This window comes from Macaca nemestrina, chromosome 8, assembly GCF_043159975.1.
Source record: "Macaca nemestrina isolate mMacNem1 chromosome 8, mMacNem.hap1, whole genome shotgun sequence".
Classification (NCBI taxonomy): Eukaryota; Metazoa; Chordata; class Mammalia; order Primates; family Cercopithecidae; genus Macaca; species Macaca nemestrina.
In genome coordinates, this window is record NC_092132.1 from 28,070,471 (window position 1) to 28,095,968 (window position 25,498).

The following is a 25,498-nucleotide window of genomic DNA, read 5'->3' on the forward strand; positions in this document are numbered from 1 at the left end:
TTTACCCACAGAATTTCCACATAGCATTTGAAGTTGTAAAATAAAACCTATCTTAAGGAAAAACTGGTCTACCTAGCTGGGAACTTTTATAAAATTCATAAAAAATGTCTGTTTTTTTTAATGGCATCTCTGCTGCTGTGACTAAGGTCAGAGTATGAATAATTCAAAACACTTCTTTTTTCTTAATAAACAAAGTGTTTGATGTTTGGGAGGACAGTGATTTTGGTGTCCCACCTGATAAAGTCTCTTTGTCTATTATTAGATTGCATCATCTACTGATCAAAACAGGTAGTCATCATTCTTATCCACAAGCATTTATTGAGTACTTATCTGCAAAAAGGACTGTGTTAGATGTGGAGGCATGAAGAAGCATGTGCCCTATCTGTAAGAAACCTGGTTAGAACATCATGGCATTCACGATTCAGACAGGAGAGAGAGTGTGGGTTTGGTGGCCATGCTTGTATCATTAAGGATGGTACATTATTTGAAGAAATAAGTAGCTGTCCAATCCATGTGCAGAAGAGGAGTATGTGACTGGGGCCATGCCATTTTTGCTTTGTCTTCAGTTTCTACACGTTCCTCCTGGGTTAGTTCTTTTATTGCTACAATTTCAAATCCTCTTTCTAGGTGTTAATGATGGCATGCTTTATGTTTCTAGTCCATCCTCTCTCTACAGAAGATTCACATTCTGTTTCCTACTGCATATCTCTAACATGAGAACTTTAACTTCAATGTGTCTAAAACTCAATGCATTTTTTCCCTATACTTGCTTTTCCTTTCATATTCCATGTGTTGGTTAAGGGCACCACCAGTCACTACCAGTTTAAGCCTGAATCTCAAAATCATTATGGACTCTATTCTCCTTATACTTCCTTTACCCCACTGGCTTCCAAATTCTGACAATTTGACTTCCGCTTGTTTCCTACTACATCTCCCTTTGTACTTGGTAATTACTTGTATTGAAGCACTAGTCACATGGTGTTATATGTATGGATTTGCACATGTGTATGTGAACTCTGGGTAGAGCCTACGGTTTCTCAGTCTTTGATCCCATTCCCGGTGCCTAATGCTATACTTGGACCATGGGAGTTGCCCATGAAATGCTCGTTGAAGGAATTGTGTGTTAGACATCTATTATTTATTCAATCAGTTATTTAATAATTCACCCAACTTACATTTCTGGAGGACTTGCTATGTGATGAGAATTGTGCTTTCTTGACATTGTGGACATAAGGATGATTAAGACATCATCTGTGCTTTCTGGTAGCTCATAGAGGACAAGAAAGAACAGACATACAAACAAATAAGATTGAAAAATTAAAGTCAGATGAACCCAGTAATCTTAACATTTGTCTTTTTCCGTCTCAGCATGTGCATATATGTGTGTGTCATCTTATTTGATAGTGATGTTGCATATTTTGCAACAATTCTCTCTCTCTGTCTCTCATGTTATTTCAATGTGGCATCAGTTAAAATCTGTTAAAATCTCAGGTTGAATTGTCACTAACAAAGGACTTTGAAGGATAAAATCATTTTGTCTTAAAAGGGCATGTTCCTGTGAATATGAATCCTGGCTGTGAGAATGAAAACACCATGGGATCTTATAATTAAAGCAAATCTTGATAAAAATAAAAATTCATCTCACAACTACCCACACTTGAGCATAAATCAAGATGCAGTGAATTTAGGGACTGTAGCCAAGAAGTTAGCGATAAAAATCTCAGAATATTGATTATTCTAGGTACACTGAAAATTGACTTAAGAAATTAATTAAATACCCTAGGAAGAGGAAAAAACATTAGCAAACTTTAGTCTTTCCCAGAAATCATCTTATCTCAATCACTGTCTTTCAAGAAGAGGCTCTTTCAGGTAAGTGCTAAGGTTTACCCTGTGTTTCCCTTGCTGTCTGACCACCTCCAGATCCACTTTGAAGACTTTTTTTTTAAGGTCAAGTAAGTTCTAGTAGCCCTTTTGAAGTATAAAAACAGAAGAATATTCTTCAGGTTGAACCAGCTTGCAGGTTATTATACTGTCACTAAAAAATCGAAAAGGTTCGTGATGAGTTTCCAAAATGGAATTAGTCTGCACAATGACAAAACCCAAATGTTCTCTGTGTTCAGAGTGGGAGAAATGCTATTCCATTTTTTTTCAGAGGCAGGTTACAGCACAAAGTAGGCAAGCTACATTGGATCAGCAGTTAGTACAATATCTCATTTTAGCACAATATTAAAGTGCTTAAAACCTCTCTACTCCAAATCCTGCCACACTCAGTCTTAGTAAACGCTGCCTTTTACTTCATCCTAAAGTTGCAGCCATTGAGTTTGATGTCCCTTAACTGTCCTGCCAAAATTCATCTACATCCACTTCTGCCCTCTAATCCATTTCTTTCATTTTAGAGGCTATGGGAAGGGACCACCACATTGGGACTTGTTTGCTGCTTATCAGAGAGTCTAGGAAAAAAAAATGGCTTAAACAAGATAGAGAGTTCTTTTCCTACATATCACTAAGATTAGGAAGAGATATTCTTCTTAGGTAGAGCTGGTGCAGAAGCTCTGTAGTGACAACAGTGGCCCAGGTGTCTTTGATTCTTCTGTTTCTCCTTACTTAACACTTAACTTTCATCCAAAGACTTGCCTCATAGTATTAAATAAAAATGTAACTGTAACTCTAGCCATCGTGTCCACATGCCGGGAGGTAGGGAGGAGGAAAGGAGAAAAAAAGTCCAAAAGATATCCTCCCACTTAGCCACCTTTTAAAGGAGATTTCCTGGACCCAACAATTTCTGCTTATATCTCACTGGTCAGCATTCTGTTGCATGGCCAGCCCTATCTGCAAGGAAAGACAAGACAGAAATCCTTTAAAACTTGGCATATCACCACCTTTAAAAAAAAGGATTCTGTCAAAAAGATAAAACGTAACAATGAATTTGAGTAGGCAACTCATAGTCACTACCATAATATCTTAAACCATTTCTTCTATCCTCAAACGCTCCCTTTGTTGAAATGCTAAAAAGACAGCAACGAGGAAAAGGAACTGAAGCTTTGGAATGCGACAAAGGTGAACTCCGACAAATTCTGAGTTCATGACTAATTAGCTCTTGGATCCTGCTCAGGTTATTTAAAATGCCCAAGCCTTAGTCTCTTCATGTATAAAACAGAGATGAAAACACCTATTGTGAACAACCTGTTTGGGAACATTGATCTAAAGAACTGGAACATAATAAGTGCTCAATCATTTGTAGATATATAAAAACCGTAAAATGCTTTGATTCTTATTGAAACAATGTGTCCATGCTTTCTTTTTGCCCCTGCAGAAAACTTTGTTTCCCACCGTCAAGTAAATATTAATGTGTCCAGGTTTCATTATTGGCTCACTGATCTCTTTATTCTGTGTTTCTCATCCATTATCTTGGTTTCAGTTAGCACTCAAATGATGATGCCTCTGAGCTCATACTTCAGACTCAGATTTCAGACTCACTCCTGGGGTTCTTCAGCTTCAGACTCACCCCTGGGTATCTCCAAAGTGTCTGTAGTGAGTTGAATAGTAAACCCCCAAAATGCTGCAGGACTCTTCCTGGTCACTTTTCCAGCTGGGGATCTCCGTGGCTGACGACGTCCCCACCCAGACCGTGCTTGGCCCCACGCCTGCCACAGGAGGCACCCTGTCAACTAGGCCCACTGTGTTATGCATGGCTTGCACACCAGCCTGGATCCTGCACTTATCACAGGATCCTCGCTCAGCCCCTTGGCTGGGTCAGGCATCCCCCAGCCCACCTGTGTTATAGCTCGTACCCACATTCAGTGGTTCCCGAGACCTTGTCTCGTGTTCAAGAATAATGGGATTATGCTCATAATTGAAGGGTGAGGAGGGTGGAGAAGAATTTTATTGAGCGACAGAACAGCTCTCAGTGGAGAGGGGATGCAAGGGTGATTCCTCCACTCAAAGTCAGGCAGTCTCTTCCCCCAGTATGGCTGGGTCCAGGACTTTTGTGGGCTCAGAATGGGAGAGTGCATGCTGATTGGTTTGTAAGTATGCAAAAAAGCTAAAATGAAGACCACTCAAAGGTGAGCACAACAATGTGAAAAAACCAATTAGGGAAGCGTAGGTATATGTAAAATAGGTGAAGGCTGAGGATCAATCAGAAGAAAGCATGCCAAACAGGAAGAGGTATTCTCAATCTGGTCTGTGGATTTGACTTGTAGCTTGGCTTTCAGGCTTTGAACTGTCTTTTGCTTGAAGGTGGAGTTTCACCGGGGACCTGTCCCTACCTACCTGGGCATTTGACTGCCTCCTGCTGCTATGAAAATGATATGCCCCCAGAAACTCAGAATGTGACTTTATGTGGAATAAGGGTCCTTGTAGGTGGAATTGAGGTAATGTTCTTGAGAGGAGATCATCCTGGATTAGGGTGTGACCTAAATTCAATGACAGGTATCCTTACAGGAGAGAAAAAAAAGAAGACACACAGACATAGGGGAGAAGACCATGTGAAGATAGGCACAGATTGGAAAGCTGAGTCTCCAAGCCAAGGAACACTAAGAATTGCTGGCAGCCAGCAAAAGGTAGGAGAGAGATATGGAACGAAGTCTCCCTCATGTCTTCAAGAAAAATACAACCCTGTTGACACCTTCACTTTGGACTTCTGGCCTTCAGAAACTTTGAGGGAATAAAATTCTATTATTTTAAACCACCAAGTTTGTAGTAATTTGTTATGGCAGCCCTAGATATTAACTAATCCAATATCTCAAACTGAACTAGTCATTTGATTCTATGAATGCCTTTCTCTGCCCACACTTTCTAACTTATTTTGTGACACCACTATCACATAGACAACACAGCTTGTTATCCTTGACTTCACCCCCACCATTGGTTCTCTCACCCAACCAATTGCCAAACTTTATATCTGATTAATTCTCCCATCTAGCCTTCTTCTCCAAAGTCATTTGCTACTTCTCTGGGTTCAAGCTATTGTTATCTTTTCTGGACTTGTACAAGAACTTCTCAATGTGCCTTCCTACTCCTCATATTATTCCACTCAAATACAGCATCTACACATTTGTCAGAGAGATCTAGCCCAAATGTAAAACCAGCCATGAGCCTGACTTGCTTAAAACTCTGTGATAGGGCTTTGTTCTCTTCTGAATGAAGCCCAAGATCGTGCCACGGTCACCCTGCACAGTCCAACTTACCTGTGTCCCTTTGTACATGCTTCCCTGCTCCTGGCATATTCTCCTGTTCAGGAGGATATACCAACCTTGCCATCTAATGTCATTTACTATCCATTATGACTTACCTTGTGCATCACTTTGTCTAAGAAGTCTAACTGATCCCTCTCCCAGGTAGGCACATTCCTCTGAGCACTGATAGTACCCTAGATGTTTTCCTTGATCTGCATGCTTTGCATGAGGTATTAAATTTAAACAAATTCATTATTATGATAAATAAAATAAACAGTTTAACCATCCTGCTAGTTTGAGCTCCTTGAAGACGGGAAACCTCCTTTACCTTCTTATCTCCATAAACCTGCACAATGCTTGGTGGATGCTGGTGCCTGGTAGGCCCTCAAGAAATGACTGTTAAAGTACTGAAGAGCTTAAATATTTCCCCTATTAAACTATCAATTCTCTGTCTCCATCCTTGGCACTCCCACTCAATTAGTAACATTGATGTCATCTCAAATCTTTTTCCTTACTGTCCATTGCGGTCAATTCATCCCAAGTCCCTAATTTCTTCTTTAATCAGAGAAGGTCTCTACAGAGACCTGAAGGACCAGTAGTCTAATGTACAGTCTCCAGAGTCAGATCCTGGCTTTGCCACTTACTAACTCTATGACCCTGACCAAATTATTTAAACTCCCCAGGCTTCTTCCATGCGTCCGTAAAATGGGGATGATCATAGTACCTACATCACACAATCACTACCATTTACTGGTCACTAAGAAAAAGGGATGTGATAAAGGTAGGGGAATATAGCAGATGAATTGAGAATTATACTGCTCTTTTCCTGACTTCAGTTTTCCATATAACTTTAGTAACTCTGTGACATAGATATAGTCTTTGAGGTATATGTTAGTTTATTAATTATTGCTTTCCAATGGTGCAATAATCTTTTGCCCATTCCTCCATGTGATCTGCAAGCTTGTCCAGGCCAGAACCACTTATATTTTTCCAGAATAATTTTATGAGACTCTCAGTTATTCTACTTCTTCTTACTATGTTTCATTCTTACCCTTAACATTACATGCCCTGTTTTTATACGAAGTATTAGATTCCTATTCCAAGGTGTCATTTTGGTCAGAATACCCCTTCTTATAAAAAATTTCTAAAAAGCTTCTAGTTTTCCATCAAATTAAAGTAAAATGCTTCCTCCTAGGCCTCAAGGTTCTTATCAAATTGTTTTTCCCACAACACTGCTCTGACTTCCTGACCTCTCAGTTATTGTGCACTTCATACAGCGTCCCTGATAGTTGCCTCAGAGCCACTATACATTTTTAGTCAAGATAATGCTTTGGAAAAGTATGAATGCCCTTATCTCCTTTGCATTTTTAGGTTCATGATCTTCCCTCTAGTGAGGTTAAGGCATCCATCCACCAAGAGAAAATAAAATTTTACCCTAAGAAATAATTGAAAAGGAACAAAGTAATACTGAACTTCTGACATTCAAGATAGAAATTATCAGTAGGAAAATAGCTTGCGGTCAGGTTTTCTGAGCAGGAAAAAAATTTCGAAATTCTCCTAGTTTCTATCTGTTAGTAAAAAGATCAAAACTCAGAGGACAAATGGAGTGGGTTCTGTGATAGCTAGCCCATGTGATTTGTTGCCCTGGCTGGAAAGAATATACAACAGAGAAAGAGGGAAAAGCCCATTTTTTGTAGCTTTAGTGGCTCATGAAAACTGAATGGCACATGGAGCTAAAGCAATCAGTTAAGTCTGTATAATTCAGACATGGGTTATAAGAAAGATATCTGATAAATTGAGGGATATGCTGCCCTGGTTCCTGGTTTCTATTCTGTGAATAACATCAACAACTATGTCACATAGAGTTTTGAGGTTTTGTATTTTATGTCTTTTCAATTTCATTTTCTCTTTCTTGTAAAGCTGTAAGATCCTCCAGGGCAAAATAAAAAACAAAAAACAAAAAAACAAACTTCCCATACCCCATGGTTTGGCTTCTGAACTATCAGTACCAAAGAATGGGGAGTATATTTCCAATAACCATGGGAATCATCATTGAACTACTAGGTAGAGATTGCAAGATGAAAATACATCAATAAAACTTGAGAAAGAAAGATGTAAGATCCTTATTTATGCCTTCAGGCTAACAAATATTCATTGCCTTTCAAAGAATTATGGCCATGATGGGTATGTGAGGAAGGTCCACATTTAGTCTCCTATAGGGTGGTTTAAATCTTTCTGCAAAGCAATTTCTTATGTTGCATCTGAGAGCCCTAAGATCCACTGAGAATCAGAACAACTATTTATGCTAAGAATTGCTGAAATGGTTATGTGGACTGTGGCCAGATAGATTTAGTAATAAATAATTTATGAAAAGGCAGAAGGGGTAAACATAGTTTGAATAAATTGATTAATCTTTTATTATTAGAGTTTTGAACTATATGCCAGAAAGCATGCTTGCACTAGTCTCCCAGAAATAAATGATATTCTGTACCTTTACATAGCTAATGCTTATGGAACACTACTCTAAATATATCAATGAAAATTTATTAATTCTCACCACAACTTCAGGATATATGAACTATTATTGGCCCTTTCCAGATGTTCAAGGTTGCACAGTTAGTAATCACTGAAGCTGGCATGTGAATCAAAGCAACCTGGCTCTGGAGTTTGTATTCTTTACTAATGTGGTTTACAGTCTGTAATGTGGCCATTTGGATATGCACAGGGTTGGCACCAGAGAAATCTGGGAAAATACCAGAAGAAAATTTAAAAGAATATTTATCTATCTTGAGATGGGGAAGGTCTTTGTAAGCATGAACCAAACCCAGAAACCATAAAAGAAAAGATTGACATATTTGGCTATATGACGAACAAGAACCTTGATGTAGTCAAAGAAGCCACACATGAAGTTAAAATGTAAATGCCTACTTGGGGAAATAGATTTGCCACCTACCCATAAAGAAGGTAATGATGTTTAAAGAAATCCTATAAATCAATGGAAAAAGAACAAGCCAAAGAGGTAAGAAATAAATCAGGAGAAGGCAAATCAAAGAAGACAAAACACAATGGCCACACACCCATACAAAAAGATGCTTAATAGCGCTAACTTAATATCACTAATAATCAGAGCAAATGAAAGCTTTGAGATACTTTCATCTTTTTAATTTGCAAACATTCAAAAGTTTGATAGCAGAATTACATTAGGATGTGAATACACGTCCTTGTTTGACTCAGAGATAGGAAAGCCTCAATCGAATTCTCAGGAATTAAACAGTGTGCAGTGATTTGGAAATTCCAGTAATAATTACCGAAAGAGCCATATTAATTTTTCTCTATCTGTTGAAATTAAGTGATATTTTTTCATTGATAAACCCATAACTAAATAAGAAAGCTACAACAAAACACAAAAATCTAACATACTTATAATGGTTATTCCATACGCTCCTGGGAAACTACAGCTTTTTTCTATTCATTAGATACTTCCTTTCATGATTATGGATGCCTTCATGGAGACAACATTTGTAACCACAGGCTATTTTTTTGCTTTATTTTTACACATAAGACATGTGCTATTCCAAAGACCAAAATTAATCAGGAGTTTCTGAAAATCTGAAGTGTGACAAATATGTAGAATTAACACCTGTTCCTATTATTGTACATAATCAAATCTCTGGAGTTTTTTGAAGGCATATGCTTGGTACTTTAGGTAGGGGCCTTATAACAATTTTCTTAAGGAAGCAGGGGGAATCAGGGAAGAGAAAGTTAGGCACTTCAGAAAACTTTGAAAAGTGCTCCAAACAGATAAGTAATCACCATGTGATAAACACTGCATTTCACAGACCATCTCTTTAACAAGATTCACTTTCTGCTGACTCACTCGGATATATCAAGTGGTAGAACTTCAAAAATAAAAAATGAAGAGAATTAAGACATGATCCCATTATCCTCCTGAGAGAACTGCTGACTTCACTGACATCAATATTCGAAAGACTTATGTAAATTTCTAAATTGGGTAGCTAGAATTCTTTTTTATTTTTCTCCTACAAGTATTTCACTGAGACCCCGTCTGGATAACTTCCATCTTCTATCATTTTCTGGATGAGAACCCTCAAGAAGGATGGAACAGAATTCTCTGCTGGCTTTTATCCAGTTTGGCTCTCTGCAGAGCTTAAGAAAAATAACCCTTTGGAAGGCACATTAACTCTTTCAGAGCACACAGATATCATGAGGCAATCAAAACAATGGAAAAAGCCTCCAGCATAGAGCTGAAATGATGGTGAGGGGTCACAGATGGGTATTTAGCTCAGCCCTGCCCCTGAGTTGCTGAGTCACCATGAGAACTTGATTAACCTCTCTAAAGTCTCAAGTTTTTTCATCGGTAAGATAAAGAGGTCATACTCTATGTCCTTTGAGACTTCTTTATACCTGAGATTCTGAAGTCTATAATAAGATGGGCCCAACAAAATATTCTGATACCCCAAAATATGAATTCTATAGCTAATTAGATGACACCATTTAAATTGTGTTTTTATACAGCATCAGTAACTTCTGTTAAGCTATTGAAACCACCAAATTTTATCCAAATCATTTGCTCTGTTGCAATTTTATTTATTTATTTTATCATTGACATTATTTCTATTTATTTTGAGTTAAGTTTGAAATTCAACAATTTGGTATGTCAGAAAGATGATTTTGTGCCCCCCCCCCAAAAAAAAACCTAGCTTTTTATATGGGGCAAGATAAGATTGGTTATGCTGCAGAAACAAATTAGCTCAATAAAGTCATAGCTTATTCAAAATCTGGGAGTCCTTTAACTACAGGGCCAGTTTTTTCCCATAGTGATTCAGTCATCCTGGCTGCTCCCATCCTGTGGCTGTTTGGTCTAAATCGGGTACTCCATAATTGCTGCAGCAAAGCAAGAGAAATCTACAATAATAAGTCACTGGCTCCTAAATATCTCGGCCAGAAGTCACACACATCATTGTGGTTACAGCTCATTGGCCAAAACTGATCATACTGTGCTGCCCTACTGCAAAGGGCTAAGAAATGTGAAGCTAGAGCAGGCATAATAGATAGTCAATGATAGTCAATGAGTCAATATACCTGTTCCACACCTATACTTTTATTTCTTTTTTTTAAGCTACCATAACCTTAAGATGATGATCCATTAGTCTATCCATTCATCCATTGTCTCATATTTATTAAACACTCATTATCTGCAAGGTGTTTAGCAGATTATTTAGGTAACATAAAGATGAATAGGACCCATTTTCTTCACATTGACAAGAAAGGAAGAAATCTTCCATAAGCTGCACAAAGGTTGTCTCATTTAATCTTTCCATTAATGCTAGTAAGTGCATTGATATTTTCTCCATCTTTACGGCTAAGAAAACTGAGACTCAAAAAAATTAAATAATTTTCTCAAGATGAGTGGTGAGTATGTGGCCAATCTGTAATTCCTACCCTGGTCTGCATGAATCCTGTGGCTTTGTTTTTTTCCAGCATAACCCTTGTCTGGTCAGTCTCCAGTTAGCTGACAAGAAAGACTGGCTTGACTTGCAGGTCAGATGAACAGATGGCTTTGTGGGTCTATGATACAGGCACACATGAAAATGGGAGCTAATAAATTGTAGTCATTAAGAGGGGGACCTCTGGAGTCAAAATGTCTAAAGTTTTAAGCTTACCAGCTTTATTTACTTGGATAAGTTACTTAACTTCTCTGTGTTTCGGTTTCTTCATCTATAAAATAGAGCATTGAGATAATTAAATGGAAAATTAATTCTATATGAAGGCTTGACACATAGTGGGTGCTCAAAAAAAGTCATCATCAGCATCATAATCTTCAACATTTTAATTATCGTCATCGTTGTAGTTCAAACTCTTGCCTAAGGGGCAAGGCAAAGGGTTTTCTTTTTATGCACAGGGCATTGTTAATTTATTTCAGGTCTTTCAGGTTAAGTAAAAGGACTCTATTGGTCTTTAAAACATTTTAAAAATAAATCAGAATCCATTTTCTACTGTCTTGTCTACTTTATACTGGCCTTTACTGATTTTTAAATTACTTTTGAATGTACTCAAATCTTTATTCGTTTTAATAGGTAAACAAGAAACAGTACAGGAAGACACATGGAAAGCTTGAATCACAAGCGAGAACAGGGAGGGGTCTTTTTATTCCAGAAGCTTCATAAAGTCTCTGACTTCCTTAAAATGTTCAGGGACATACCATCCTCCGCTCATCCTCACATACATCATGGAAATAAGATAGAACCTGCCAGAAAGGAACACACTCCTCTCTCTACTCCATAACTTACAACGCCACCTGCATCTATTCCAGTATCCTCTGCCTACTCTTGTGTACCTTTAGATGAAATGTCTCCACTCCCATCAAAGGTCAGCACCTCCACTTGTGCTCTAGGTCCCATCCGCTGTAGACTTTGCAGGGAATATACATCTGAAATTTTACACCTTTCTTTCTGCAGTCTCAGTATATTTCTATCTCCTGGATCATTTCCATCAGTATACAAGCCTGTTGTAACATCACCTGTATTTGCTTTTAGGTGTCTGCCTGAGAATTACACATTTTATTGTCAGTTTCCTTTGAATCATCTAAGTGTTGGTTTTCCAAATGCTAGATGGTGCAGTCTCTAACTTTTGATCCCCCAGCCTTTTCAAAGGTTTTCAAAGCCTCTAATTCCCTGTATTAAATCCCTTTCTGCTTGAAATGTCTGGAATGATTTCTACTTTCCTGTCCAAACCCTAACTAACAGATATGTCAAATTTTATGCCTTATACCTTTCTTTCATCTCATCTTTCTTCCTGTAGCGTTATGTTTGTTCCCTGATGTTTTAGATAACAGGCTGCTTCCTTTTGTCATTACCATCACATTACCTTATTTTAATTTGGGGTAGTATTTACAACTCTATTTGTTTTCTTGTTTATTTATTCAGTAGAATACAAGTGATCTTGTTCATCTGTGTATTCCCAGTGCTAGTACAGAGTTTGGTACCCAGCAGGCATCCAATAAATATTTGTGGAATAAATAAATTAAAAATTACCATCATGTAAGATTTTTTTCTGCATACCAAAGAATAACAGTGATTGAAATTTTAAGTCCCTCTGATGAATTTTCAGAGAAATCTATTAAGGATAAAAGGATGTTTTCAGTACTGTGAAAGATACAAACTTGAATTGGAGTCCTGCCTTTGAGGAGCGAGTAAGGGAAATAAGAAATATGATGTATTAATATATATACCTGTACTATAAAACAGAAAGTGGCATTGTTATGCACATATTAAAGCTATTAAAGTTCAAAAAGAGTTATACTGCTTCCATTTGCAAAGATCAGTGAAGTTTTTTAGAAGCAGTTAACACTTGAATTGGGCCTTAAAGGATAATTAAGACTTAAGCTTACTGAATGTGTAGGAATGGCGTTCTAGAAATATAAGAAAGTGTTATCAATGGCTTAAAGTAAGGGTAAAACAAATTCAGTGTGTAGGGAATTGGAAATAGTCTTGCTCGGTTGGAAATCAGGATGTGAAAAGCAAAGAAGCGAGAGATGGACTATATTCAGAAAATAAAAACATTGCACATAAATCCCCAAACAGAGGAATCCACTGGTTTTCACTCAAAAACTACTTACTCATATACACATGCAGATTTTAAAGTTATTTAATATGGGCATTAAGTTTGCAGTTAGGAAATAGCTCATTTATGCTAACAGCCTTGAGGCTCTAAGAATTCTGTTTATTACATTAGAAGCCACACCATGTTCTACATTCTAAATGCTCTGTTTCAGATTCTGCGTTGTGCATCTGCACTCACTCTCTGAATGTGAAGCAGGCTGATGCGAATGCATTTGTTCATAATGAGCTTTTAGTATCTCTCCTGCTCTCTGAGGATGAAATCAGTGTACATGCTGCTGCTTAAGTCATGTCAGTAATCTTCTGGGAGAAAGCAGAAGATGATTAAACCTACTCCAAATTATCATAAGCCTGTTCAAAGGCATTCTCCTCTTGAACTTCTGTTTTACTCTAAAACAACCCAGCAATTGAATTTGAAATTGTCTCAGGGTAAAGTTAAAAGAAGATATAAATCTTCCTTGATGTTCTTTAACACCTAATAATAAAGTGATTGTTACTGTATTATAGCTTTATTAGTTTCCTAGACGCTCTCTTACCACCAGCAAGAATACTTGAAAAGTGCATTTTTCTGTCTTGTCTTATTAAACGAATTGGCTTTGAAAGTTATATTATAGTGTTGCTCAGTTAATACAGTTTCCAAGCCAGCTATTATTGTTTGTTTAGTCAGGACAGGGTGATATATTTCATTTTCTATAAGTTCTAATGTCACTGAATGAGAGTAATTATGTGTATATAAACACACTTCACAGAAAAAGATACACAGGTTTTAAATCACCAAAAATCAAGTATTCACTTAAAAAATTTTAAGTGCAATATTACTGGGAATGATAAAGCCTATAAAAGTATGCAGGTTCTACCCTTTCTCTAGTTCAGAAAACAGGGCAGCCAATTAGATATTCAAATATTTTCTCATTTAAAGATGCATAGAGTAATACACCCCTTTGGAGAAAGAAGAGAGGATCAAGACAAATTGGTTATTTGTGCACATAATGCTGAGTTTCCTAAGTCCAGGGAAGAGTTCCAGGGAGTCACCAATATCAAAGAACTGAAGTTTCCTCCTTGAAAGGAATGCAATGTAATTTATGAACTCAAAATGACCTTTCAGAAACATTCCATTATCACTCTCCTTCTTATGGTTTTGTAGAGATACACTACATCTTTGATCATCTCCACTGTTCAAAAATTCTGTTCAAGAATTTTTGATTCTCACAAGACCCCTGTAATATTAGACAAATTGAGCTCTGTGAAAGGGAAACTATTAAAGTCATTTATTACAGACAAGGACTGTTTCTAATAAGGTTTAAATCCTAGCAGGAAGAACCGACAAGAACCTCTAAAGTGGAGGTCACTGTTTGGGCCACTTTTAAAAAAATAATTTGAATTAGCTGCTAGCAACTAATATTATACTCAGCCGGCCCACTTATCTCATTAATGTCTGTCTGGTCCCCGCAGTGATTTCAGATTTCAATCCCTATAATAATACTTCCTCATTTTGTTATTGAAGAACTGGATTCTCAGAGAATTCAGATGTTTTATTTCAAGTCTCACAGCTGATAAACAAGAAATTTATTAGGATGGGAAAAATTTAATATGCTTTATTTCATCGTATTAATCCCCAAGTTCATGTATGTCTCTACCATTTGACTCATACAACTGTGAGTTTGAATGTCTGTAAATTAGTAATAGTGTTGGAGTTAGGGGTAAAAAGTGACTGCTTTCCAGTAATTGTTGTTTGACATTTCTTCCTCCCAAAGAAAAATACAAAAGTTAACTCTTTTCTAATTTACCACAATTCAAATTTAAAAACTGAACATTAGAGAAACATAATTAGAGATATACAAAATACCTAGACCATGGGGAAAACACAGAAGGAGATAAGTGAGCACAGGAAGAGATAAATAACACAGAGTAAATAACTTCTTAATTCAATTATTTTGGCATTTAGGGAAACTGGGACATGACTTGGCTTAAAAATGGAAAGCAACACTTTTAAAATTTCTACCAACTGCCAGGCAGCGTGCATTAGTTATCTTATTCGCACAACAATCTCTCAAGAAAAGCATTTTCTCATCATTCTTACAGAAAAGGAATCTGAGGTTTCTGAGAGGTTACAAAACACTCCAAGTACATCCAACCAGCAAGTGGCCAGGTGGGAATTGCAATGAAGTATGATTCCAAAGTGTGTTTTATTTCTAGGACACAATTTGTTTCTTTTCTTAGACACAAGCTTTGTGCAATTTAAAAGTGTAAATGTGTTTGTGAAAGAAATATTTCAAATGATAAAGAAACAGGATAAGTCAAATTTTAAAATGTCCTCAAGAAAATTTGTTCTATATTATCATTCAGTCAATCTAATTTTAAACAATTCTTTTCTATGCATGAAAGCAAATTTCCTTAGGATTTTCATTAGGCACAATTTCTTTAATCTGAGTCACTTCTGTGTTGGAAAGTAACAAAAGAGCATTTTTTGGTGTGAATATCCCCTAATTCAAGCTCTTCTGGAACAAGAAGTTGGCTTTATTCAAGTCTAGACAAATTTATGACTTATCTTCTCCCTGAAATAGTGAAATATTGAAGTGATAATACCCATATATGTATATATACATATGTTTAATATGTATATGATATAGATGTGTATATATTGCATATATAAATTTCCCAAAGCATCTCCAAGTCACTCACAAAAACAAGTAAATGTGACCAATTTCTTTATAGACAATATGTTTCCCTTCCAGGACTGCTGAAAATCTTTTCTTTGAAAGCCCTTTGACTGAGAGCTAAATCTTTCCAGACAGGCTGAGAGGATTAGAGTGTATTCCTTTGGGTAGCAGCCTAGCAGGGTCAAAGGGAGATAAAGGGATTTTCAAACACGGTTCTGATGAAGAAGGCAGCCAAAATGAATGGTTGAGGGACGTGTAACACCCAACCTAGGATACTTTCAACCCCAATCAAACCCTAGAGTGACTGTTTCTGCAGGGAGCTCTGTGCTTTCTCAGAGCCTACTGAAATAAATTCTGTACCCTTTCAGAATAGATTTGAATAGCGAATTACCCTGCTTGAAGATGGAAGAAGAGTAGGGAAGCTTTTCTTTTCCCATGAGGCAGCATCCCTATTTATAAACGGTAATGAAATTGACACAGGTGAACTGATTATGCTAAGTACACTGGGTACACAGAATCTCTGAACACCATTTCCTTTGCCTGCTCTTTAGGGGTTTATACAGAAAGTTGTGAGGCTGGGGCTCAGGAGCTCAAGTCCCAATCAGTGAATAATTTATTAACCTTTAATAAGTTGCTGATCTCTTTGTACCTCAGCCTAAAATATGAAGTAATAGCTTTCTTAGTAAATTGTTTGAGATTTCTTGTTGAAAGGATAAATATGTAGTAATTATGAAGCCTTTTAACCAACATTCCAACAAGGGATTTCAATCTAAACCTCAATTAACAGGAACTGTTTATTTTTATCAATTTGGAAATGAACCATTTTGAAATAATGAGGACTGAAGCATATATTGAGTGATATTTTTCAATAAATATTGAGATGGAATAATCTAAAACAGAATATTTTACAAGAGAAACAGTATTTCACTTATTGGGCCTCTACTATAGGCTAGATGTTAGAGTTAAAAGTGAGTAAGACATCAACCCGGATCTTAGAAAGCTCGTGGTCTAGGAAGGGTGACTGAACTTTCATACTGTTTCCCATAATGGCTATACTAATTTCCTTGTACACTACATTCTCCACAACAGTTGTTATCTTTTGTCTTATTGATAATAGCCATTCTAACAGATGTAAGATGATCTCTCATTGTGATTTTAATTTGCATTTCTCTTGTAATTAGTGATGTCAAGCATTTTTCCATATATGTGTTGGCCATTTGTATGGTTTTTTTTGATAAATATCAAATTCGAGATCCTAGAAATATTTATTTAGTTCAGCCTTTTCATGGTTTAGAGAAGGGACATGAGAACTGAAAAATCAAGGGACTTAACAAAAATTATGGAAACTCGTAACTCCTAACTTCAGTCATTTAAACGGAGTCAACTAGTCAAACCTATGAAAGATGTGTGTGTGTGTGTGTGTATGTGTGTGTATAATATATTTATATGTAATATATATACAGTATACATGGTGAAATAGAATAATATTAATATGTTGCTGATCACAAATGTTTAAATATAAAAATATAGAATTATAGTATGTAAAGTTATTTGTATAGCTATATCAAGTATATATAACCTATATTTAATATTAAATAATGTCTTATATATTATATATAATAATGCTTTTATGTGCCTAATATACATCCTATTATAGATTCTATATATAGGTTAAAATAAATAAATATACAAAAATTCTTTGACAACCCAGAGACAAAAAATCATTATACAATACTCTGGATTGCTTACTTTTTATCCATTGGCCTAAGATAAGGTATAACTTCTTCTTATTTAAATCATATACTTTGTTCCAATCCCACCATAAATGACAGCTCTTCCAAATAACTTTGCTCAATGACCCTCAAATCACTCCTGGCTGTTAATAGCTGATATGGTTTGGCTCTGTGTTTTCACCCAAATCTTATCCAGAATTGTAATCCCCATGTGAGGAGGGATGGACCTGGTGAGAGGTGATTAGCTCATGGAGGCAGTTTTCCCCTTGCTGTTTTTGTGATAGATTTCTCATTAGTTTAAAAGTGTGGCACTTCCCCCACCATCTCTCTCCTGCAACTTTGTGAAGAAGGTGCTTGCTTCCCCTTCACCTTCCACCATGATTGTAAGTTTCCTGAGGCCTCCCCAGCAATGCAGAACTGTGAGTCAATTAAACTTCTTTCTTTTATAAATTACCCAGTCTCAGGTAGTTCTTTATAGCAGTGTGAAAACAGACTAATACAGTAAATTGGTACCGAGGTAGTGGGGCATTGCTATAAAGATACCTGAGAATGTGAAAGCAACTTTGGAACTGGATAACCAGCAGAAATTGGAACAGTTTGGAAGGCTTAGAAGAAGACAAGAAGATAAGGAAAGTTTGGAACTTCCTAGAGACTTATTGAATGGCTTTGACAAACGTGCTGATGGTGATATGGACAATTAAGTCCAGGCTGAGGTAGTCTCAGGTGGAGATAAGGAACTTCTTGGGAACAGGAGTAAAGGTGACTCTTGCTATGCTTTAGCAAAGAGACTGGTGGCATTTTTCCTTTGCCCTAGAGATCTGTGGAACTTTGAACTTGAGTGAGATTATTTAGGGTATCTGGCAGAAGAAATGCCTAGGCAGCAAAGTGTTCAAGATTTGACTGGGCTTTCTCTAAAAGCATGCAGTCATATGAGTTCACAAAAAGATTTCTGAAATTGGAACTTATGTTTAAAAGGGAAGCACTGCACAAAACTTTGGAAAATTTGCAGACAGACCATATGGTAGAAAAGAAAACCCCATTTTCGGGGGACAAATTCAAGTGGGCTGTAGAAATTTGCATAAGTAAAGAGAAGCTAAATGTTAATAGCCAAGACAATAGGGAAAATGTCTCCAAGGCATTTCAGTGATCTTCATGACCCATCACAGGCCCAGAGGCCTAGGTGGAAAAAATGGTTTCATGAGCTAGGCCCAGGGCCCCACTTCTTTGTGCAGTCTCAGGACATGGTGTCCTGTGACCCAGCTGCTCCAGCTTCAGTTGTGGCTAAAAGGGGCTAATGGCTTCAGAGGGTACAAGCTCCAAGCCTTGGTGGCTTCCACATGATATTGGGATATGGGTGTGCAGAAGACAAGAGCTGAGCTTTGGGAGCCTCTGCCTAGCATTCAGAGGGTGTATGAAAATGCCTGGATGTCCAGGCAGAAGTCTGCTTCAGGGGAGGATCCCTCATGGAGGACCACTACTAGGGCAAGGTAGAGGGGAAATATGGATTTGGAGCCCCCATACAGAGCCCCCATTGGGGTACTGCCTAGTGAAGCTGTGAGAAGAGGTCCACTGTCCTCCAGACTACAGAATGGTAGATCCACTGACAGCTTGCACCATGCACCTGAAAAAGCCTCAAGCACTCAACACCAACCTGTGAAAGCAGGTGCTGGAGCTGAACTCTGTAGATCCACAGGACCAGAGCTTCCCAAGGCCTTGGGAGCCCACCCCTTGTATCACTGTGCCCTGAATGTGAGATCTGGAGTCAAGGAAGGTTATTTTGGAGCTTTAAAACTTACTGAGTGCCTTGCCAGGTTTCAGACTTGAATGAGGCCTGTGGTCCCTTTTTTTTGGCCAATTCCTCCTACTTGGAATGGGAATATTTACCCAATGCCTGTACCCCCACTCTGTCTTGGAAGTAGCTAACTTGCTTCTGATTTTACAGGCTCATAGGGAAAGGACTTGCCTTGACCCAGGTGAGACTTTGGACATGGACTTTTGGATTAAATCTGCAATGAGTTAAGACTTTGGGGGACTGTTGGGAAGGCATAATTGTGTCTTGAAATGTGAGAAAGACATGAGATTTGGAAGAGGCCAGGGCAGAATACTATGGTTTGGCTCTGTGTCCCCACCCAAATCTCGTCTTGAATTGTAATTCTCATAATCCCTATGTGTGGAGGGAGGGACCTGGTGGGAGGTGATTGGATTGTGGAGGCAATTTCCCCCTTGCTGTTCTTGTAATAAAATTCTTACAAGATCTGATGGTTTAAAAGTATGGCACTTATCTTTCTGCCTTGTGAAGAAGGTACTTGCTTCTCCTTCATCTTCTGCCATGATTGTAAGTTTCCTGAGGCCTCCTCAGCCATGCAGAACTGTGAGTCAATTAAGCCTCTTTCCTTTATAAATTACTTAGTCTCAGAAAGTTATTTATAGTAGTGTGAAAACAGACTAATACAATAGTTTTCTTTTATCCTGCACCACCAGATAGTGAACTCCTAAAGAGCCTCTTATTTGAGAAGCAGACCCTCAGGTCATTGAGAACAGGACCTTAGAATCAGGCCATCAGAAACCAAGGCCCAATCTGCCATTTTCTGAATATGAGGTTGGAGTAATTGCTCTAACCTCTCTAAACTTGCTCATTTCCTCATGTAGAAAATGATGATAATAATTGTACCCATTGCATTGTCTTTTCAGGATTCAAGTCTATATAGGCACATGGCACTCAGTATATGTAGGCCTTTAGCTCTTTTTTGTGGCTCCTGAACATTGAGTGCTGAATAAATGTGTGTTATGCCAAATCAAATCTTATATTTTCCTTCAAATCTTTTATATTTCTTTTTCTTGTATTTCAGCTTGATTCCTTTAATTTTGTCACCCAGATACTGACACATTGATCATGAAGGCTATTTTAAATTATTTATTCACCTTTGGATCCTCCAAGAAAACAAACAGCCAGGCTACATCAAATTTTGCCCAACAGCATTCTCTCTTTGTCAACACAGAGTAAAAAAGGCAGCTATAGAAGTTTGTAAAAGCATTTTTTTCTGGTGACTCATCAGCAAAGGAGAGAGAAGCAAACATCAAACAGAAAAGTGAACAATCAAAATAAGTAAGAAACAAACTGTGGAGTTTCTGAGTGTTCCTCAGGGTAAAAAGACATCAAGTGAAGGAATGATGTTGCCTTTGTCTGCAAGAATCAGCCAAAATAGAAACTTTTCTTGGAAATTTCCAGATAGTAATTGAAGAAAATGGTTGTGAGAGGTTTTCACAGAAATTAACTACCTAGCCGCCCCAACTTCCCTCTTGAATTTGCAATAGAGGCTTACTTCCTTATCATCAGTTATTTTTCACCTCTCTGGATTGTTATAAGGTTAACTTATTAGATTCACCTTCAAATACATTACAACTCTACCCCCACCATCTCAGCGTCTTCATCTGAAAGAGTTACTGCATGATCAAATGAGCATGACTCACTATCTATGCCTTCAAAGACATCCCAAATTCACCTCACTACCCCATCACCTCTGACCTGAATTGCAAGAGCCTCCTAACTGTCTCTTTCTATTCTTGCCTTCTGTAATTGATTTTCCACTCCATGGCCAGAGTAATATTTAAAATACACAGATAAATTGTAAAGACAGTAAATTTCATGTGCATATTTTATCTCAATTTTTTTAAAGTATAAAATAAAATAAAATGTACAAGTAGTCTTTCTATTATCTTTAGAATAAAATGGAATCTCCTTACCATGGTCTCCAAAGCCCAACATGTTTAGGTTTCTGACTTTCTGTTTGACCTCATCTCCTGTTACTTTTCTACTCACTTGTTTTAAGTCATTTCTCAAATGCATCAAATAAGAGCCAAGTAAGAGCTTTTGGTCTCCTTGTCCTCTTTGCTTGGAAGAGTCTATTTCCAGATGTTTGCATGAGTCATGCCTTTGATAATTCAGATGGCTATTCAGAGAGGCTTTTCCAAACACCCTCATTAAATGCCCCTCCCTACAAGTTATTTTGCCTTACTTGAATTTATTGTCTCATTATCACTCATGTTCTGGAATTAATGAGCTACACGTTGATATTTTCTGTGTCTCTGCACTTGCACACAAGCTTTGCGAAACTTTATCACCACAGCCTAAAGCAACGCATGACATATGGTAGGTGCTCAATAAATAGTTTTTGAAGAATGAGGAATATAAAAAATATTTGTAAAGCTCTTAGTAGAGTGTTGATCACATGTACACATGCAGAGAGTTAATTATTTAAAAGTTATGCAATTTGAAATGTAATGTGAGATCAGAAAAAAAATGTGTAATGAGATACTACTAGGGTAGGATGACCTCCACTATCAGGCTAGGAAAAGTATTAGGATGCCAGTAGGTAGAGAAGAGAGTCCATTGAAGATTTCTCCATTTATATTAATTCCTATATGAACTGATTCCACCAAGGCTATACAAAATTCTACCAGACATATGCCTTTATATTCGTAGATGTTGACCAACCTTGGTGCATGGATTAAATTTAGTAACACGGTCTGCTTATGTACATCTAGGATGCAGCATGCAATTGAGTATAGCTTCTGCCCTGGAATTGATTGCAATGCTGCTATTAGGAAACCAGACACTCAGCCTGTCTTCAAGGCCAAAGAAAGTTCATTCCAGGCACCAAGACCTTCTTGTTTTTTGTAGACACTTCAGAGATTTAACATTGAAGGCATTCTGGGACAATGCTCAAATCCTCAGAAAATAGATTTATATCATCCAAGGAGAAAGAGTACACTTTTTCCAGTTGTGAGCTTGTGAACTGTACTTCCTGTATTGCCACCATATTTTCAAGCTTGTAATCCCTGACATGCAGACAGAGGCTATTATTTTAATTTGCATTTCTGGATGACAATGCTGACCTAGATTTCCTTGTAGCCCATAGTCTGTGTGAAGAAGCGATTTTGATGGCTTCTCCCTTAGCCCCTGTATATAATTAGTTACATCTCAGACTGAGACAGAGAAAAAGAAAAGGCAGGAAAAAAAATTGGCCTGGACTTCTGCTAACTCCAGAAACCAAATGTATTTGTTTCTTTGAAAAAAAGTGTCTCCCAAGTCCTTGGCAGAGTGCTCAAAGCAGCTTTATGTCAGTACTGGAAGTTGTCTTTAGTCCAAGGCCCAAGGACTGCAGTTCAGTGCTTGCAAGATCAAACACAGGTGCAGCAGAGATGCTGTGCAGTTCAGCAAGTCACCCTGGGGATAGAGCCAGGTGGAAGACTGTGGGGGAAAAGCTTTTCATATTTTAAAAGATATTAAAGTACCACTGCCTGGAGATGTGAAGTATTTAAGGGAACTCTTGAAAAATTCCTTTTCACTACATCAAATGGTAGGAATAATATTCAAAACAAGCACCATTCTTTTTCATGCTGCTGATAAAGACATACCCAAGACTGGGCAATTTACAAAAGAAAGATTGTTAATTGGACTTACAGTTCCATGTGTCTGGGGAAGCCTCATAATCATGGCAGAAGGCAAGGAGGAGCAAATCACATCTTACATGGATGGCAGCAGGCAAAGACAGAATGAAGAAGATGCAAAAGCGGAAACCCCTGATAAAACCATCATATCTCATGAAGCTTATTCACTACCATGAGAACAGTATAGGGGAAACCACCCCCCCATGATTCAATTATCTCCCACCGGGTCCCTCCCACAACACATGGGAATTATGGGAGTACAATTCAAGATGAGATTTGGGTGAGGACACAGCCAAGCCATATCACATTCCTTCAGAGAAGTTCTGTTTTTACCTCCATCACCTCCCCTAACTCTAAGGTAAAAATAAACCCGACTAAAATTTGAGATACCACAACTTCGTAAGGAGAGCTAGAAATGTTACTCCAGCCACATATTTGCTTTGGGTTTATGTTCATTTGTTCACTAAGTATTTAAGTGCCTCTGTGTGCCTGAATGTGGTGGGAAGCAAAACTTGAATTTCTCTCAGAGTTTACTACAGTCTTGTTTCAAAATAGAGTGCATGCCTTTGCTTCTTTTACTAGTTGTGGAGCATGATTTGAAGAGGTATACCAGGAATCCTCTCCTGGCATGTGAAATCTAGGCATTGTGGAGCCTAGAGGAATGGCATCATATTTCCATTTCTCCCTGCTTCTGTGATCACTTCTCTGGACCAGCACCATCCTAGGCACTCACAGATGTTAAATTTAATGACCTATTTCAGGAATGTTTCCTCCTTGCTCCAGTCCACTTCCACAGCCCCAGACGTAATTCACAACATCGCAAAAAGAACATGGGTTTTGACGTTAGACAGAGCCAGTTTCCAATCTTAGCAGGCCTTCAGAGGCCACCACTTATGTCCTATGTGACTTTAAATAATTTGGATTTGAGTCAATGCTCCTCTGTCTCCAGTGTACGAATTATGGGTGCATGTGAATCTTATTCTCATCTGCATACTGAAATTATTTTTTCAAAGAAACATTTATTGAGTCCTAACTCTATGCAGTCCTTGAAAATATAAAGCTAAGTAAGACATATTTGGCCTTGAGAGAGCTGGATGAAGTTCTAAATGCAGATGTCATGACAGTCCTGTCCCATGTGGTTAGTGGAATCAACACTGATAGGAAGTTACAATTTATAGTGGGATGTGCAGGAAAGAATCACTAATTCTTCCATTAGTTGAGATGGTAAAAGAGGCTGAGGTTGAGGAGAGGTGAGCACAGGATTGATTATGTAGGAGTTTATTAGGTGGACAAAATGCAGAAGGACATTCAAGGCAGAAAGAACAACATGCTCCAAGATGTTGAAGGTTGAGCAGCCTGACATATTTGAAAAATAGCAAATATTTGAGATTGGTTACAGTGTTTGTCTTCATTTTCTATTTCTCAGGATTTCACTCCAGTCACTGTATTTATAATCACACACCTACAGGTTTGTTGTTGTTAATTTACTTATTTATTCAATAAATGTTTTTGAGTATCAACTATGTGTTAGGCAACATAGCAAGTCTGATCTCATTGGTATAGTCAAATCTCATAATTGTAATCATAGGAGGTGAATGAATAATAATAGTTAAATATTCCAAAGTTTTAAATAATGTTTCTGCTATGCAATTTTATTGTGGAGGTCACGATCATTCTAGCAAATTCTAATGCACAATCATGCTAACACAATAAGCATATTTTGAAACAGACCTGTGCCCATTTATGCATTGATCAAAGAGTGAACTTAACAGGGACCTTCTCTAGAGGATTTTACAGGAGATCAACAAATTATCAAGTATTAATTATCAAGCATTTTTATAAAAGTTAGAATGCTCAATAGCAAAAAATATCTTACTCTTACAAAGTCCCTTCCAAAGTGATTGTTTCTAATCAGATCATGGCATTTTTTCAAACAAGACACATCAAGACCCTACACCAAATATGTCTGCTTTCCAGTCTCCCAGCGTGATGAGGAATCCCAGAAAACAAGGACATAAGACATTGTTCTTAGCTTTTGCTTAACAGAAATGAACGGCTAAGGTATAACCTTCTCATGTGTGCAGCTTTGAGACATTAAAGACTCCTCCAGTTGTGTCAGCCTGACACTGTGGAAGGGACAGCTAATGATAAGTTATGTGTGCTCTAGAGAGACAGGACTGGCTGTCACCATGGCAATGGTTATCATGGTCAGACTTTGTTCTTATTTACAATGGTTAGCCACCCTTCCCATGGCTCCTCCCTTCTGTGCTGCCCACTTTAACCCCATATGCAAGATATACACACAGTTCCTGAGGCAAATATTGGCAGAACCAGATCACTAGCTGGTTGTTTATGCCTTAAGAGAATCTGCATAAACAGCTCCTCTAGAGGTGTATGTTTCTTTGTAGCTAGCCAATAATTTAGACCGGAAGATCCCTCCCTTTTAGATCCCAAGGACTACAAGGGAAGTGAGTTGACCTGAGGAGTTATTTAACAAACATTGAGTAGAACTAGGATGTAGTCATGGGCCTCAGCTATGGCCCAGTGCCCAGTGACCAATTCTGTCTCTGTAAGCTAAGTAGCCCCTGCTCACCTGTCTTGTACCCAATGTCATATGATAAGTTATAAAGAAGGGAGACTCAAAAACAAGGCCCATGTGACCCCACAAGACCAGCCACTCTCTTTAGCACGTGAAGCCTTGGTAGAGTCATTAAGGACAATCCAAATATACTCATTTTCCACTTAATTTATTCATTTTATTTTTATTTTTTTTAATTATTCATCTTTTATTTCTTTCCAGTTACTATGTGTTAAACAGTGTGTGAATTCCTGAGGAT

At 37.7% G+C, this 25,498-nt stretch overlaps 2 long non-coding RNA genes across 17 annotated transcripts in view; one reads left to right on the forward strand and one right to left on the reverse strand.

Annotated features, from left to right (window-relative positions):
- The window catches only part of LOC139355767 (uncharacterized), a 46,280-nt gene extending 45,017 nt beyond the window's left edge, over positions 1 to 1,263 (reverse strand). The window contains exon 1 of the long non-coding RNA XR_011606805.1: positions 1,176 to 1,263. This is a non-coding gene — a long non-coding RNA (uncharacterized lncRNA). The remainder of the gene's footprint in view (positions 1 to 1,175) is intronic.
- The window catches only part of LOC105475937 (uncharacterized), a 459,161-nt gene that overhangs the window by 238,693 nt on the left and 194,970 nt on the right, over positions 1 to 25,498 (forward strand). The window lies entirely within an intron of this gene.